Raw genomic sequence first — 19,606 nt, forward strand, 5'->3', positions numbered from 1 at the left:
ATTCTCCAGAGTTGCTGCTTGGCCCGCTGAGTTTTACGAGCACTTTCTCCTTTTGTGAATGAGCATTTGCAGCTCTTTGTTTCTGACTTCAACACGCAACAATCAGGGGACCAGAAAATCAAGGACATGCTGTGGTAGATTTGAAGGTTATGTTTATGAAGGAGAGAGAGCTACTTGATCATGAAGAATTAGCATTGTCTTCAAAAGTAGTTTTCCCTTTTGCAGGGAAAACAAAATCTCAAGATGAGCCGCATAGGATAGAGGAAATAAATGTACTGGACTTTTTGTTGTTGTATAATATGTACAGTTACAATTTTAGGTGTTAAAAGAGTTAGATGTTATGACTTTTCAGAAGTTATCCACAGTCATTTCCCACTCCCTTCATACTGGGGAAACTGGGAAGGAAATGACAATAATGCCAATGAAGGCAGGCCGAAAATTGCTTATCTGTTCAATAGTTGAAACCAAAAGATTATAGTCCCTCCCCTGTGCTCCACCTAATCTCACACCTATTTGTCCCCTCCCCCTCCTCCCACATTCCTTCTTCTGGCTTCTATAAATCATCGATAAGTCTGTCTTACACCTTCTGCTTTAATCTCATGCCTATGTTTCAACCGTTTGTCGTTTTAAAATTAATTGTTGCTGTGTCTACCGACAACCTGCCATGCATGTCCTACCCCCCTCCCAACTTTCTTCCCTTTTCCCACCCACTCCCCTCCCCCCCCCCCACTTACAATCCGAAACTCCACCTTATCCATATTCTCCAGTGATATTGCTTGACTGCCTGAGTTACTCTAGCACTTTATGTCTCTTTGTGTAAACTAGCATCTGCAGTTCCTTGTTTCTGCTTAAGAGTTTAGTTAATGCTGTCTTCTGAAGAAACCCTTTTGGAGCAATTAGATGAAACTAGTGTCCACATGTGGGATGAAGTTGCCAAACACATTAAGAATGAGTTAATCAGGGATAACTGGTGCAGATTTTCAGAAGAGTCCATTCTTAATTAACTGTAAATTAATTTTATTGTGTTAGTAAGAATGTAAGATTAAAGGAAATGGGGAATTGATTTAAAATATGTGAACATTAAGGAGCATGATGTTCACTGTGCTCTTCGTTTACTTAGTATTTAAGCAAAGTAAAACATTGCAAGCTGCTTCATTTGAATGCCTCGAATCAAAATTGGGAAATAAACCATAAAAGAGCTTGGTTAACACAGAGGGTTTTATGAAAATGTAAATGGGAAGAAGAAAGAGGGGGCTTTGAAGAGTTATTAAGTTTAACACCTAAGCGAGTAAATTGAAAACCATTGAAAATTGAGTTTGTTTGTTAACAATAGGGATGCTCAAAATGTCTGAACTGGAGGAATGTGGAAATTACAAACCATTTAGTGGCCAGACTAGGGTGCAGTAATATTGAAGGAAAAATGCACGGTGGGAGGTAATGATAAGGATTATTTTTGAAAAACAAAGTTACTGCTCGGCCAAAGGCAGTGTGGGATAGTGGCAAATTTTGTTCAAGATATTGGTGATAGATTTTAGATGATGTCATGTATAAGGAGCAAAATGAGTGAAACCAGTTGGGAAGTACCAGAATAGTCAAAATGAGAAGGAATGGTGAGGTGTTGGCTGGGAACCTCAAAATAACAAGTAATATCGGGAAGAGTCAGAAATGGAAATATGATATGGATGGAAGAAGATGGATGATTTTTGTGTTGAGTAGAAAGTATATTGGGTCAGATTGATGTGTTTTGATTGCTTGTGGTGCCACAAGGGTCTTCCATTTCTCATTTTTATAAATTGTTTTTCACAGCCACAAGAAGAATGATACTTAAAGAATACAGCTGCTCAGTAACATATATTGATCACGTGGGAAATTAATTTCAAGATGATCCCAATATAGCACAGGGATGTTTTTAGGTGTGTAAGTAATGGAACAATGAATTTAACTTAAAAAGGAGAATGATCTGAATTTTGCAAGTAGGGACATTATACATAAAAAGAAATTTGGATAGATAGTCTTCCTAATCTTCCATTTGAGTAGAGCTTTTCATTACCCAGTGCAACCAGATCACTTTTGAACTGCAGACACTGTTGTCATGTAGAAAATTTGCACACAACCTGTACAGGTTTCCATTTAATTTCATGTTTGTGCAATATTAGATATGTGCTGTGCAATAACTGGCCACTTGAATTTCATTCAAGGTGGCGCAGCGACATCGTACGGTACAGCGGCACGGTGGCGCAGCGGTAGAGTTGCTGCCTTACAGCGAATGCAGCGCCGGAGACTCAGGTTCGATCCTGACTACGGGCGCCGTCTGTACGGAGTTTGTACGTTCTCCCCGTGACCTGAGTGGGTTTTCTCCGAGATCTTCGGTTTCCTCCCACTCTCCAAAGACGTACAGGTACGTAGGTTAATTGGCTGGGCAAAATGTAAAAATTGTCCTTATGGTGTAGGATAGTGTTAATGTGCGGGGATCGCTGGGTGGCGCGGACCCGGTGGGCCGAAGGGCCGGTTTCCCCGCTGTATCTCTAAATTTAAATCTAAATCTAATTTTCTAAAAATTCATTATTTAATTATTATTATAATGTACATGGCACTTTCAATGCCTTGTATCTTTTGACAACTGGCAGACCAATTTCCCTCTGGGATAAATAAAGTGGTATCATATTGTATTGTATTAACTGCCAAATAATTAAATAGTTAACCTCAAAGGTGCCAAAATAGTGGGGAAATATTCAAAAGATTGAACCGGAAAACAATGGATTCCACTCAGCTAACACAAGTAAATTATTTATGGGACATCACTGTTAAAGATAGAACATCAAGATATATTATAACTTATGAAGAAGGGTGAGAAGTCTTTAAATTGAGGAATGTCTTGGGTTGGAAGATTAAGAGAGTGTGGGAAAGACAAAAAGTATAAAGGAATTGATTAAAGTAAATTGATATTCCAATAATTAGTAAAGTTTGTAGCATGACCAAAATAAATTTGTGTTTAAAGCAGAAATATAGCAAAATATCAGAAATATAGCAAAATATCAGAAATGGGGAGGTTGTTTTTGTTATTTAGAAAAATATATACTTGCTTGACATGGGGTCGAACAAAAAATGAATGGATTGTAAGGAGTGAATCTGAAATCAGGCATCTTGTATGTAAGCTGGTTACTAATGAAAGTCAAAAAACTGCAGATACAAATTTAAAAAAAAACCAAAGTGCAGGAAATATTCAGCAGCATCATGCAAAAAGAAACACTGGATGTTTTGGGTCAAAGATCTGTTGTCATAGATCAGACAAAGGGCCATAAGCGTGAAGTATTAACTGTCTTTTTCCACAGTTGCTGCCTGACTTGGTGAGCATTTCCAGAATGTACTTTTTATTCTTGTTATAGATAAATTCAATAGGGAAATGGGGAGAAATGTCCTCATCTAGAAAGTGTGTGAACTCTGTACCAAGGAAAACATTGAGGCAAATAGCTCAGCACTTTCAAAAGAAAATCAAACTAGCACATAAGGGACTATGGAAAGTGCAGATCTGCTGAAAGGATGAAATTAGATGGCTGCTTTACAGTGAGACCAGTGTGAAGTTTTAAGAAAAAAAAAACAAAGCCAAGTGACTGACATTTGTGGTGTATGTTAATTTTAACCTTTGCACAAACCTACAACTGGGAACTTTTACTTTATGGTGCTGCTCTCTTAGTTTCTATATTTTGTATATATCAGCTTCTGCAAACGTCCAACTTGTGTGTTGCCCTTTGGGGACCGGTGGGGTGGATTTTCTGGCTGCTGCAGACAACTGCCACGTGGGAACTCCATTTGCAGCCACATTTCCAACTTGTGAACTGTTCTGATAACGAACAGTTCAAGTCTTTGGAATCTCTCATAATCTGTTGTAATCTAAATACAACCTGTATTTCCAATGCTACACTGTGAAAATATAATCTGTTGTATTAGCATTTAGATTAGTATCTTGTTTATTTTTCTCCAAAATTCCAGTTAACTATTGACATGCCATGAAGGTGATTTTTGCACCTATTTGATTTTGCTAATGTTATTACAGAATATTAAAGTCTGACTGTCAATTGAACAAGAAACTTTGAACAGTAATGTACAGCTGTGCAAATGTTCATCAAATGTCTTACTTAATGTAAGATTTTGTGCCAATTTTGTTGAGGTCTTTTGAAGTGAATTAAAAAAAAACTAAATGTATTGATGTAATAAAGAGCCCCAACTTTCATTTAAAATATCTTTGACTTTTGTTAAATGATTGAGTGTTTTAGTTATCCCAGTGCCGTGTTTGTTTAAAATGTTAAGTCTTTAATGGGTTTATTCAATTATTTTTGTCCAATTTCCATCTGTTTACATCTGGTAATCTTTTAATAGTCGTCTCATGTTAATCTCCTTGATTGTTTCACAGTGACTTTGTTATCCTGTTTGAATACTCTGCATGATTTGCTGCTTTTATCAAATTTGAGAGTCCTTTTTTTGCTGCTCAGTTTTGTAAATCTTTTGAAGCCTCTCGTTATACTCTGCTGTAGACTCTGTCCTCAGCAAATATTGGCTAGATTTTCCTCTGGTATGGCTGTTGGTGGTCGTCCTTATTTGCATTTGATTATTTTGGCCAACAGCAACGTGTGTGGTTAAGTCAAACATTCGCAAGTTTGGTATGAATGTTTGCTCCCGGACCTCCAAAAAATGGAGTAAAATGAGCATTTGGTTTTTACCTTGGGGTCATATATACGCTTTCAAAAAAAATCTATGCTGTTTTAAGATGTGATATTTGTGTGTATTCATATTTTTAATATTTCACAGAATTCAGATTCCAACATCGTTGCCAATGTTTAACTTTCAAAGTACCTGTGAGTGGCATGACTGACTTACGTAATTGAATGTATGCTATAATGTGAAGCCAAGCAAAACAAAATGTTTCCAAAATATGAAGTTATGACCACTCGATGCAAATTCATTTTGGAAACCGATTCACATCAAATGCTTATGAATCAGTTGAACTTTTTGGTACTTTCGTAGTTAAAATATTTCATCGGGTAATATTCTCTCAGCTTTTGGAAACATTGTTATTCAATAAAACTTTCAATATTATTTCTACTCCTTTAAAGATTTTTCATTATCTTCACCTCTGCAATGTGATGGATGCACAAATTGGAGATTTTGGTGAAATGTGAATAGGAAATCAGGGCTGACATGAAAAGTCACGCTAACTTGTGCATTTAAGAATAGATTGATACCAATTTTTTTTTAAATTGGCCTTCATTTTCTGAATGCCTACTTCTGTTATATTAAAAAAAACTATGACTAGTGACATTGGGGAGGTTTTCTAAAAAAAAACTTATTTTAAATAGAGCAAAGAACCAAATTTAAAGGTCATGGCCTCCATGAAGAATAAGCCAAATTGTCTGTTTTGTCTGCAAAGATCTTGTATGTCATGTCAATGATTTTTGAAGCCAGTCATGTCATTCTTTTGTGCCTGCAATTAAAGTTTGCGAACAACTTTAGAGTTCATGTTCTTGAACATATATAGTTACCATTCCAATGTTAATGAAAACTCTTGATTTGAGTCTGAATGTGTTCTTCAGTTTTGCAAACTATCCCAGTGTGCAAATTCTCAACCTCAAGCAACTTTTTTAAAGGAAATTAAAATAGTATTACTAGAAGTTATTTGGAAAAACTAATATTTCTTCATAACTAGTGTTTAAAGGCTGTGCTGGGTTTTTAACATATTTTCTTGGGTTCTGAAAAGCAAATGATAGGAATTGCCTTTTTTGTAAAACTGATTTCTTCTTGTTACAAAAGAGAATGTGAATGAAATACAAATTACTAATGATTTCAGAAGAACAATTTCTCAACATGATTGTGTAGTATTACCAGAGCTTTCAATATCCGGTTAAGCCAAAATTTGCTGCCCTGACAAAGTATTGGCAACATATTGGCTAAGGAAAACTAATTGGAAATATTTTCATTAAAGTAGAAAACACATTGAGTCTCTTTTTCCAGTTATAGTTAGATCTTTCAGATTACATTCATTAAGCGCCTTTTAACGACTTAGAAGATTTGTCCCCATTTTTCATAAATGATTGAGAAGATTTTTATACTGCATCTAACATTTACATGTTTAATGTAAAATATTACAATTAAATATATGGCATGCTGTTATATGCTATCTGCAAACAACTGACTACAAGACATAAAAGTACACATTCTGCTTATTGAATGTGAGGTAGTGATTTTGATTTTATGAAAAACTAATTTTTGAAAGGATTACTATTGAAATCGGTTTGTGTCAAAAGCGTATTCTGTGATTCTGAAGTGGTCAGAGTTAAAGTTTGAGAAAACATCAATGCAGTGACACTACCAAGGTATTGGGTGTTAATGGAGCTTGAGTTACAGCATGTTTTTGAATTGTTCATAAATCGTAGGAGCAAAATTTGGGCTGCTGTTCAATCGTGGCTGATCTATCTTTCCCTCTCAATCCCATTTTCCTGCCACCTTTGATACTCTTCCCAATCAGGAGCCAATCAGTCTCCCTTTAAAAATACCCAAAGACTAAGCCTTCACAGCTGCCAATGGCAATGATTTCCAGTTTCACCACCTTCTGATTAAAGTAATACTTCCTTCTGAAGGTATGTCCTTTTATTCTGAGTATGTGCCCTCCTGACCTAGTCTCTCCCACTGGTGGAAACATCCTTTGCACATCCACTCTATCCAGGTCTTTCACTATTTTTCATTGATTATAAACTAAACTGCAGCCCGTTATGAATATTTTCTTATAATTCTGTGTTTTAGATCCGACAGTTGATAAACATGTAACCGGATATTTGAACAATGCCAGCACAAGGGCATTTAATAAAGATCTGTAATAGACCCTCATTTGGCATTTTAACTTTGGCTATTCATGAGGTGACAATCCTCTAAGTGAATCAGGAAAGCTTCACTTGCTTTGTGTCAAAGCTTTAGTGACAGATATTCAGTGCAGGATGGTCTGTGACTTGGAATTGATGGTGGTGCTCTGATACTGCTGATATCACTTATTCGTGGCAGATTCATCACTGATAGAAAAAATGTTGATGTCAGATTGATATGCTGCCTCGTCCTTTGTTTTAAAAAGTTGATGCTGCAGTCATAGTATCCTGCTGTGGTTTGGTAGTATTGACTTCAGTGTTGGTTTTGCTATCCAATTGGGCTGCGTTATATTGCAGAGAGCTGGTTTTGTGGACAAGTGGTTGAAGGTCTCAGTTGGGCATTTTGAATAACAGCCAAGTTAAATTTCATATTGATCCTGACACTTCACCATGGTTCTCCAAGCTTCAAGTAGAGAAATAAAAATTGGAGGTGGCAAATCACAGGCTTTTTGGAGAGGATATAATTCAACCGTTAGACTTTAGACTTTAGAGATACAGCACTGAAACAGGCCCTTCGGCACACCGAGACCGCGTAGACCAGCGATCACCCCATGCATTAGCATTAACCTACGCACGAGGGACAATTTTAACAAAACCAATTAACCAACAAAGTTGTACGTCGTTGGAGTGTGGAAGGAAAACCGGAGAAAACCCACTCGGTTACAGGACGAACGTACGAACTCCGTACGGACAGCACCCGTAGTTAGGATCTAACCCGGGTATCTGGCGCTGTGAGACACAAACTCTATCGCTCCGCCGCTGTGCCGTTGAGTATTCTGAGTAGGGAGTGCCACGGTGGTAGTTAAAGCATGATGAATCCATTAGGTTTATGGAGAATACCAGATGACGGGTTTTATCTAGTCTAGAAGATTCATTTGAAATGTTGTGTTTTAGGACAGCAGGTCATTGAATTGGATTTTCATGACCAAAGTGTAAGAGGAGCAATCTAAATGTTTGACTATGGACACAAGGTCTTGTTCCCAACATGAGCAACTCCATGGGAATCTCCTGGACTAGCTATGTTTAAGCGAACCAGCTGTTGCAGAACAGCCCCAGAGCTGCTGTTTTATATATTTATGGGAACGACTAGAGATTAACAAACTGGGAATTTGGAGGAATTTTTGGAGCTTCTAGGCAAAGCAGAATGGAAAAGCAAGTTTAGAGAAGTACTTGGCAAATTATGAACTGCACTCACGACCATGCCCATTCAAAAGATTGAAATCATTATCAAGTAGTATAAGAAAATAACTGCAGATGCTTGTACAAATGGAAGGTATTTATTCACAAAATGCTAGAGAAACTCAGCAGGTCAGGCAGCATCTCAGGAGAGAAGGAATGGGCGACGTTTCGGGTCGAGACCCTTCTTCAGACTGAAGAAGGGTCTCGACCCGAAACGTCGCCCATTCCTTCTCTCCTGAGATGCTGCCTGACCTGCTGAGTTACTCCAACATTTTGTGAATAAATCATTATCAATGCACCAGCCCCAACTAACTTCACTGATCAGAAGGTACTTGTGTTGTCCTTTGCCTGAACTTTCAATGTTGATGGATTACTTCACACAATGGTATCAGACAATGGAAATTTCTTCATGAATGTGGAATATGAGGGGTTTGTGAAGTGAAATTAATTTATTTTTTCTAATATATTAGTGGAGAAAGTTGTTCAGAGAAGGAATGAAGAAAATGTGGGAAGGGAGCATTGAAACTAAAGTATATGAGTGTCTTTTTGTTACCAAATTACACCACAGTCCACAATTTGACAATCTCCTGCTGAGTTGCTCATTAGATTTTGCCATTTCTAATTTGCAAAGAAAATGCGGAACAAACCATTAAAAATTTAGAAATGTCTTCACAGATGTTCAATGATGGGGAGTTTTTTCGTGGAGATGAATTTGTTTTGCACAAAAGTGGGTTCCTGCTTGGTTTGAGAAGACAACAGGACAGTGATCATAGTCTTGGAAATTGACAGATCATCTGCCTGCATGTGGACCAAATATACACAAGGTCACCGGCCATTGGGAATTAGTTTTGAGGAGGTGCTGGGAAAACACTCTCTGCAAAAGCTGAGTCAAAGAAGTCTTCCACTGCAGACATGGGGACTGAGGAAAAAACAAAATATGGAAAATAGCAGAAACCTGTTCTCTGCATCTTGGACATTAAAGGTTCTACCCGAGAGAGCGCTCCAGCATATTTGAAAAATGTTGACAGCTAATAAATCTTACAAGGTGGAGTTGTAAAAGTTAAAAAATATATAAATATACTCAAATGTATAAATGAATGCGTGTGGATTTTCTTTTTATGCCTCCAGAGATTGTTGCTTTTGGGGGTCATCTTGTGACATGATTTGGATCATTGCAACTGGCACTTTGCCATGTCTCCAAAGGCTGTATTTGCAGACTTGAAGAAACTAATCTTCCTAAAGGACAGGACTCTGTCTCCATCTTGTATTTTGTATGTTAGGATAAAACTGTTTCAGGTTTAAGGGCATGCATATATGAAAGTTTTCACTCGTAACATTTAAAAGAACCCACGGTTTTGGATTACAGAGTATTTCATATTGTCAAGAATAAATGGTGCATGGATTCACATTGAGCACAGAAGTGGAGTCAATACGTGAAGCAGTGTTTAATTGAGTTACTTAACTTCTTCATCAATACTTTAATTGCTTTACATTATGAAAATGACCATATAACTTGTGTGAATAAGTTTATTTGTTCAGCCATTTCAACATCATTTTGGCAATGAAAGATAGTTTCTTTCTTTGTCTTTATTGAAACATCAACTTCTAACTTCATAAAACATGGTAGATTTTCCAAATTGTTTCTGGCCCACACATTCTGCCTGTTCAGAAAAAAAACTGATTCCTTACCACAACATTCATTGCTTAAACATATATCCACTTTGCAGATGAATGGTGTTTTTAAAATCCAGCGATCCAATAACATTTGAGTGAGCAAAAAGTGGTGTGAGTGCACAACATACCTAATGGTAGTATCAAGTTAGGGGCTTTTATCTTGCGAGTCATAGTCATAAAGCATGGAAACTGGCCCTCTGTCCCAGCTTCTGTTTGCCGACCAAGATTCCCCACCTCGCTTGTCCCATTAGGTCCATATTCCTCTAAACCTTTTCTCTGCATCTACCTGTCCAAATGTATTTTAATTGTTATTGCATATCCCTCGCCTGCCTCAACTGCCATCTCTGGCAGCTCGTTCCATATACCCACCACCCACTGCGGAAAAAGTTGTTGTTTGGATTCCTATCAGATCCTTTTCTCTCACCTTAACCCTATGTCCTCTGTTCTTAATTCACCTATTCTCGGTAAAAGGCTCAGTGAATTTACCTTATCCCCCTCATGAATTAATACACCTCTTAGATCAACATAAAATCTCTTTGGATTCCCCTTAATATCATCTGCCAGAGCCATATACTGCCCTTTGTTACCCTCCTCATTTCCTTCTTATTTAAATTTTACTTGCCTACTTTTCTCTTAATCCTGTTCATTTCCTGGATATGTATTTTTGTCAAGCTATCTATGATCCATTTTAATCAATATTGTGCCATTACATTGACAATATGTTCTCATTATAAAATGCAGGATGAGGCACGGTGGCGTAGCGATATAGCTATTGCCTTACAGTTCTAGAGACCCAGGTTCGATCCTAACTACGGGTGCTGTCTGTACAGGGTTTCGATGTGCTATTTATGACCACGTGGGTTTCCTCCCACTCTCCAAAGACATACAGGTTTGTTGGTTAATTGGCTTCGGTAAATCCCTGGTGTCTAGGATAAAGGCTAGTGTACAGGGTGATCACTGGTCTATGCGGACTCTTTGGGCCAAAGACCTTGTTTCCACGCGGTGTCTCTAACCTCTAAAAGTCACCCGTCGATCAGCATTATGTTGCACTCTCAGTGTAATCTACTGTTCTTACACTCTTGTACTTAGATAATTGTGTCTATGTATAGTAAGGTTTTTATTACTATATAATTATAGTAAGTCTGAAGGTTCCCAACCCAATCTATGTTCTCCAGAGATATTTCCTGACCGCTGAGTTTCAACAGCACTTTGTGTCCTTTCGAGTAAACCAGTATCTGCAGTTCCTTGTTTCTGCAAGATTTTTACTGAACTGTATGGAATTTTTTTAACCTAGGTGCATGTGACAATAAAGTGCCATTGAACCATTGAATGAAACTAGTGAAGAGCATGTCAAAGTACAGACCAAACCCGAGAAAAAAATTCACTTGAAACTTAACAGATTGCTGAATGTAGAAACTTCATCTCTCTTGCATTAGCAAAATAGATTACTTTGTTCAGTTGCTGTGATTTATGAACGACCTGAAATTGTTTTTGCTCTCTTGTATCTTAATAACAGAATATCATTAATTTCTCTATCTTCTGATATTGAAAATTTGCAAGTCATTGAATATTATTATGTATCAACAATCAAGTTAAAAGGTTACATTATTGTTGATTCTATCAGTAATCCAAACATATTGATTTTTGCATTTCCCCGTGTCAGTGGTTCAGGTAGTACAATTCAAAAATCTGAAGTTAAAGGGCACATTTAATGATACACCTCAGGTTGTTCAAACTTTGGATCTCTGCGGCATGCACGATTACACAGCTGAACAATGAAACGAAAAAAAATTGTGATTATTAGAAGCTCCTATCTCACTCCATCTATCTCTTTATAGCTGAAGAGGTTTTCATTAAATCAGACATTTGTAGTAAATATTACAGGCTAGAAACTGCTGCTTGTGTAGTTGGACTGTAAATACCTCATGTAAAAAATTGGTAGTTTGGATTCAGAACTGGCTTATTTATAGAAGAAATAGAGCAGTGCTGGAAAGTTGTCATTCTGGCCAAAGGTCTGTGATCAATGATGTTCTGTTGGAACCGGTCCTGGAACTCGTGTGCACGAGACTTGGATGAAAATGGTGAGTTGATTAGCAAGTTTGTGGATGATATAAAAATTGGTGACGAAGGCTGTCAAAGCATGCAACAAGATGTAGACCTGTTACTGATATGGGTGAAGAACTGGAAAATGGATCTTAATCCGGGCAATGAGAGGTGTTCCACTTTGGGAGGGCACTATGGGAAAAGATACTCAAGATTGTGATGGTAAAAGGGGAAGGGGAATGTTAGTGGATGTGCACGATATGTGAACTTGCCTCCCACGCCCTCTGAAAGTGGCCTGATATCTGGCGGTCAGATTGGGAGTGGAACGTGGTGTCCTTGGCGTATGTAGGCAGAGAGGCTGCTGCTGGCGTGGTTGTAGGGCCACATATCGTGGTGTTGGAGCGGGAAGGCAAGGCAGTCGCTGGAAGCTCTGCAGCTGGCAGGTGCAAGAGCAGCTTGGACACGGTCTATAGCAACTGCACCAAGAGGTAGCAGCCATGAAAGGAACAAACGGCATCATGTTGGGCCAGGCCAACACCTGCATCTTAGGTATTCCCACATGTCCAGTACTGCCCGGACTACAGAGACTTCAGGAGTCATGGATGCAGGAGTCAGTGTGCGTGGCAACACTGTGCCAAAAGCAGATCCACTATAATCCACTACGATTATACTCTGAGTACAATCATGGTGTTGTATAGCAAAACAATGCTATGATTGTAGTCATAGTATGATTTGACAGCAGAGCAAGCAAAATGAAGCATTATACTATCTGAATATCTCGGATCTCTATCGGAATATATGTGACAATAATACATATTAATAAACATAACTAAATAAATTTAAGTGTACAGTCAATGGCAGGAGCCTTATCAGCATTGAATTAAAGAGAGATTGGGGATCCATGTCCATAGTTCCCTGAAAGTGGCAACACAAATAGATAGTGGTAAATAAAACATATGGTATGCTTGCCGTCATCAGTCAGGACATTGATTATAAAAGTCAGGAAGTCGAGTTGCAGCTTTATTAAACTTTGGTTGGACCATATTTGGAGTATTATGTTTAATTTTGGTCACCTCATTGCAGGAAAGATGTAGAGAGGGGGCAGAAGTGATTTACCAGAATGCTGCCTGGTATAGAAGGTATTTGCTTTTAGGAGAAGTTGAAGCATTTGGAGGCTAAGGGGAGACCAAATAGAAGATTACAACATTATGAGAGCCATAGATAAGGTAGACAGTGAGTTGTTTTTTTCCCCCCAGGGTGGAAATGTCAAATACCAGCAGGGGCGTAGCTTTAAGATCAGAGTTGGAAAGTTTAAAGGGGATGTGTGGGACACATTTTTGTCCACAGAGTGGTAGGTGGCTGGAATGCACAGCTAGGGTTAAATGACATCAATAGGGTTGGTAGTGTAGCAGATACAAAAGAAGCACTTGAATATGCAGGCAATGAAGGGATAAGGATCACATGCAGGCACAAGGGCGTAGTAGTTTAATTTAGCATCATGTTTAGTGCATATGCCGTGGGCCGTGGGGCCTGTTCAGTACTGCACTTAATTAATACAATGCTTTCATTACTTACCAACACTGGGTTTAATGGTTATTTTTTGCAATTAAACTACTATTGAATAACGATCTACAACTTTGATTGTTAAACATTATTACAATGTAAAATCTTTTATTGTGTGTTGATGTCATTTAACCATGTCTAGCAGAGGTAACGCGGCTCGGCTGCGGGCCTTAACATTGCCGGCGCAGCTCGGCTGCGGGACGTTTCAGTGCCCGGTGCGGCTCGGCTGCGGGCCTTAACATTGCCGGCGCAGCTCGGCCGCGGGACGTTTCAGTGCCCGGTGCGGCTCGGCCGCTGGACTTAACATCGCCCGGTGCGGCCGCGGGACGTTTCAGTGCCCGGTGCGGCTCGGCCGCGGGACGTTTCAGTGCCCGGTGCGGCTTGGCCGCTGGACTTAACATCGCCCGGTGTGGCCGCGGGACGTTTCAGTGCCCGGTGCGGCTCGGCCGCGGGACGTTTCAGTGCCCGGTGTGGCCGCGGGACGTTTCAGTGCCCGGTGCGGCTCGGCCGCGGGACGTTTCAATGCCCGGTGCGGCTTGGCCGCTGGACTTAACATCGCCCGGTGTGGCCGCGGGACGTTTCAGTGCCCGGTGCGGCTTGGCCGCTGGACTTAACATCGTCAGCGCTGTTCGGCCGCGGGACGTTTCAGTGCCCGGTGCGGCTCGGCCGTTGGACTTAACATCGCCCGGTGTGGCCGCGGGACGTTTCGGTGCCCGGGGCGGCTCGGCCGGGGGGCCTTCCATCCCCTTGCGGGGGCTGTGCGTGTCGTTTGCCTCGGTAGGGGTCGAGCTGCCTGTCCGTGGGTGCGGGGGGAAGAGAGGGGAAGTTTTGTTGCCTCCATCACAGTGAGGGGGTGTTTGGAGTCACTGTGATGGATGTTTGTGTTGGGGTCGGGTGTCCTGTGTTTTTTTCTTTTTTGCTGTATTTTGTGTGACTGCTGAAATTTCGCTCGGTGTTGTGCCGAGTGACAATAAAGTGTTGTTATGTATCATTCTGTTTTATTGACCATTAAGTAAATGAACTATGTTTTGATTAAAAGTGATTAACATTATTCATCAGTTTTTTTTTAAATGGTGATACTTTTCATTACTTGTATTTTAATTTGGCTGTAAAAATGTAAATGTTATTCATTTTCCGCCATTCCTGTAGAACATGTTGGACAAGTAAACCATGTATTCGTACTCATAGGTCCCTCTTGTTCTAACACCGTCCTCAGGTCCCTACCATTTATTGTGAAAGTCTTGCCCTTGTTTGACTTGCCAAAATGCAACACCTCACACTTGCCTAAATTAAAATCCATTCGCCATTGTCCAGATCCTGCTGTAATTCTTGATAACCATCTTCAGTGTCTATGAATAGGAAGGAACAGCAAATACTGGTTTACACCGAAGAGAGACACAAAATGCTGGAATAACGTTCACTATCTATGATATGATGTCAATTGCAAATTAACGAACCATGCCTTGTATATTTTTATCCAAACCAGTGATACAGATGACAAACAGCATTGGGCATAGCACTGATCCCTGAGGCACACCACTCATCACAGCCTCCAGTCTGATGAACACCTTTCCACCACCACCCACTGTGTCCTAGCATGTAGCCAACTCTGTATGCTTTGGACATACAAGTCCCCTTGAACACCAGTGGCTTCCATTGTCTCGCCATTAAAAAAAATACTTTGCCTTTTATTTTTCCCATACCAAAGTGGATGATTTCTCATCTGTTTGAAATGTATTTCATCTCCCAGATCCACTCACTTCATATCAATATATCTTCCAGAGCCTCTCGTCCTCTGTACATTTGCATCATCAGTGAACTTAGCTCCTCATCAAAATCATTGATATAACCTTGTTAAAAGGTTGGGCCCAAACACAGCTCTCTTGGTGCACGCCACTGGCCTCAAGTTCTCAACTTGAAATGACCCATGAATCTAGTTTACCAATGTTTAGTGTGGCGCCTTCTTCTGAGAGTCATAATACCTAAATACTTTGGCCACTATTCCAATATTCATGGCTAACTTGAACCACCCATTAACATTCTGTTTCCCACTTCTTAACTAGTCCCTGTCACATATCACACCTGTTTACTTGTCTAACCTGATTCCCCTACCACCAAATGTTCTGACCTTCACTGTAACAGGAACTATTTCACTAGTTAAAACCATATAAATAACTTTAAATATGACCTGTTTACATTTGAGCAAAATTAATTGCTTGGAGGACCACTTGGAGGACCCCCGACATCAGTCTGAAGAAGGGTCTCGACCCGAAACGTCACCCATTCCTTCTCTCCCGAGATGCTGCCTGACCTGCTGAGTTACTCCAACATTTTGTGAATAAATCGATTTGTACCAGCATCTGCAGTTATTTTCTTATACTTGATTTATTGTGTCAGGAGAGACTCCAATCAAATTAGGTATCATTATATCTCTGAAGTTGTAACATTTTTAATTTTAATCCTGTAGGAGATTATTACATAATTGAACTTGTTAAATGCCATGTTTTTTTTTTTCAAATTCTCTAAGTTTTTGTACATGAAATTAACTCAAAGCATGATAATCAAAAAGTTGGTATCTTATGAAAAATATTCTTGGGTAAAGGTATACTTTTCAAGTGAGATTTTTAGCTTTAAGTATATATATATATATATGAGCATCAGCGAAAAGTCAGAGAGAGCGTGGAGTTTAAGGAATTTAGAAAAAATGTTTAAACATTCATGATGTGGTTTTAGGTCCCACAATTCGTATCAACATCTGCCTTGCAGCTGCAAGTCATTAAGCTGCGCTAGAACTTCCTCTTCACAATTCCTGGCTTTTTCCAAGACCAGTAAGTTGTTTCATTTCTATTCTCAACATATTTCTAAGTATGTGTAAGGGTACTCAATCGTCTTATTATTTAAGATGGCATTAGTAAACAATTGGAAAAACAATATGGTATTTGTGATTAGCAGGCATGTATGCAAAGCTGCTTGCTGCGCATTCAAAAATAGGTCGACACTTGGTTCATGTTGCTGTAAGTAGACGGCAGTTAGACCTGCTTTGTGTAATGTGCCGTGGAAATGAAAGAAACAAATTATTTTCAGACCCACTGAAAGTAGTGTTGAGATGAGCAGGGGATATCAAAGCAATTTGCAAACTATTTCATTAAGAAAAGCAATTTGCAACCTATTTCATAAAAAAAAACAATGATTCAAGTGTTGTATCATTTTCCACGGAGGGTGGGGGTGGAAGGTGGGGGTTGCATGAGATGCAGCTAGTACGTCCATCAGTCTGTTAGTAAACTACAAGATATTTGTAATCAGAGTTGTTGGTGTTGTTCATTGAGAGCTTTATTTTAATATATATATATATATATATATTAAACCTGTTTCTTATGATGTTATGACACTGAAAATACAGATCTTAGATAGAGATCGTAACACTTCTCTGATGGAATACCTCAAGCCATTTGCCATGATCTAAACACATTTTAATTGCTAAACTCCAGAATAATGAGGTTAAATTAAAAATTGGTGAGGTTGAGAAACTGTATATTTGGATCAACTCGGTGGTTGAAAATGAAACAAACTGATCTCTAACGGATAATAACCTGTCAAGTTTCTTACTTGCAATGAAAGCGTGGTGGCTATCTTGAAGACTTATGGTTTCCTGCTCTTGAATAACTAAATAAATTTGTTCACTAACGAAGGTTCTTCATGTGATGGCCAGGATTACAAAAATAACTTGTAAAATTTAAAATCTCTATGGATACTGAAGATTTGGTTTTACACAGTAAATTATTACAAAAGACTGTTAATGTCATTGGAACAAAATCAAAACCTTTTTGTCTGCATTGTTTAAAAAAAATGGTGTCACATAATTGGGAAAGGCCAATAACTTTCTTGTCCAAGACTGAAAGTTTCCGATTGTATCTGTTTCCAGAGACAGGAGCATAGTACCTAGACCGACACTCCAGACTGAGAATGCACAACACACACAGATGTATTTTATTTACAATGTGATGTTTAAACCTTTCCTCTGGAGCAGAATTGTAGAAACAAATCTTGACAAAGAGCAAATTAGTTCACCCAAATCCTGGCCAATATTTCTCTCTCAACTAATGTCACTGAAAACGTCACTATTATCAATGTTGTCTGTGCAAGTTGTGTGTATATTAGCCACAAAATGTCCTACATTAACATCAGTGACAATGCATCAAAAAGTGTTGAGCTTTAAAGCACCCTAGGGATTTTGAAATGCTCAATATAACTCCAGATAATTATTTGTTTTAGTTCATTAAAAAAATGAATAGTTTGGGATTATGTTTTAGTTCATTAAAAAAAATGAATAGCTTGGGATTTTTTGCACAACTTTATTTACAAAAAATAATTTTCGTACATAAACTGAACCTGAATTCCCCTGAGATGTATGCATGCATATGAGATTTGTGTTACTTAATGCACCAAATATGAACCATCTATTCCGAGGTGTGTTTGAGTTCGTCACTGGAGATCATCCAAAAAGCCCGTAATGTTGTTATATTTTTCAGTCGACAACATTCTGACAGATTTGTGTATGAAGATAATACTGATTCATTAGATTAACTTATTTGAAAACCAAGTGGCAAGATACTGAAATGCATAATGCAGTGAGTAGTTGAAATGGCATTTTCACAAGTCTTCAGATTTCCCTTTACAACGCGGGTGGGGATGTAGTATCACATGGTTAACAGTTTCAGTCTACATGAGCACTTTTGAATATTTTCTCCTTCAAAAGGTTATCCAATTTCCTTTTGAAAGTTACGATTTAATCAATTTCCATGCGACTACCAAAGTATCCCCATATAAATGGTGACGACATCGTGAATCTTGCATAAACACTGGGACCTGAGATATTTGCCAGTTTTTCAACCACGCATTCTATCTTTTTAGACCATTTTACTCTTTTTAAAATCATCCTGAGTATTTCCCAAAAACATTATTATTTTGGTAGCCAAAAAAACTTTTCTCTGTGCGTAAGTGTAATGTGTGTGCATTGGGCAAGTGGGAGGTTGGGGCGGAGAGAAGGTTCTCCCCAGAGCCATTGCTGTTCTTCTTATGATGTTTTTCATCACCATTGAAATCATTCTATGTCCACCCATGTGCAGGTTATGAGTTTCTATTAAAAGCATAGTGGGCCTCAGTGGGTGGGAGGGAAATCAGCGGAAGCCACTTTGGTTGTGGTGAATGATTTTGAGATCCTTACAGAAATTCTACCCCATGGGGTCTGCAAGTAGCCTCTTAATTCAGCATGGCAATTCCAAAATAGATTGCAACAATTGCCACCCGCGTGCATCTTTATATAACAGCCAAATGTAACCAGGATTACTAAACTCTTAAATAGTTATTTTGGCATTTATAGTTTCTATATAAGCAAAGAATATTTGCCCATGAGGTTGGAAAACTTCAGTTTCTTTCAAATAAACGTCATGTTGGATAATGGATAAAAGATATGTGTGCACATCAAGGTGCCTTCCTGCTACTTTTGCTGCTAGGTTTTTATTCCAAGCATTCTTGGCTTCAGTATTTCTTACAAATCCTTGCCTTCTGTGTCCTCAGGAGTATTTCCCTTGTGCTAATATGCTGTGATAATATCTAGATATCAAGGCTACGGAATAGAGAATCTGTTCTTGTTTCACATGTCAACATGAGACCCTACTTGTAATGAAGCAATTTCAGAGTAATTGCTCTCGCCTTGTTTTAGCTTTGAACTGCCAAGGTTATTAAACTATAAGGGGAGAGACAGAAAGATAACCTATATTTTCAGTACAACAATGATGCTTTATATTAGCTCCTTGTCCAGCAGAAATAGTAAATCGTTCGCAAGTCTTGTGCTTCAACCACAATGCAACTACATTCAAAATCCTTATCTCGCCAATTACAGAAGATAATCTAGGTTTATCCAGTATTGTTTTAAGTGACTACAGTCAAATATGTGATTTGTGAAAAGAAAAGCATACACACAATATCCCCAATTCAGTAACTGGAGATGGGCAGTGATTTAAATGAAGTCAAAACACCAACCAATTGGATAAATTGCAACAGATTTATATTTGTCTTTAGGGCCTAGTACAATTTTATGCCAAACCAGCATCTGCAGTTCCTCATGTCACAATTCTATGCCAAGTAACTTACAGAATCATTGTATCAAGTTGAATAGGAGCATAATTTTCCTTGCAAAAGTTTTAACCCCTTGTATGCGTAACAATGGAATAAAC

General features: G+C 38.7%; 1 protein-coding gene across 14 annotated transcripts in view; it reads left to right on the forward strand.

The window, feature by feature from the left end:
* Nucleotides 1-19,606, forward strand: part of gulp1b (GULP PTB domain containing engulfment adaptor 1b) — a 303,142-nt gene that overhangs the window by 135,889 nt on the left and 147,647 nt on the right. For 2 of the 14 annotated variants that reach the window (XM_078404086.1, XM_078404088.1), the window contains one exon: nt 16,104-16,198. The exons of the other annotated variants lie outside the window; for them this stretch is intronic. The gene's annotated coding sequence lies outside the window, so the exon portion shown is untranslated. The remainder of the gene's footprint in view (nt 1-16,103; nt 16,199-19,606) is intronic. 14 annotated transcript variants of the gene reach the window in all.

Source organism: Rhinoraja longicauda, chromosome 8 (assembly GCF_053455715.1).
Source record: "Rhinoraja longicauda isolate Sanriku21f chromosome 8, sRhiLon1.1, whole genome shotgun sequence".
NCBI classification, from domain to species: Eukaryota; Metazoa; Chordata; class Chondrichthyes; order Rajiformes; family Arhynchobatidae; genus Rhinoraja; species Rhinoraja longicauda.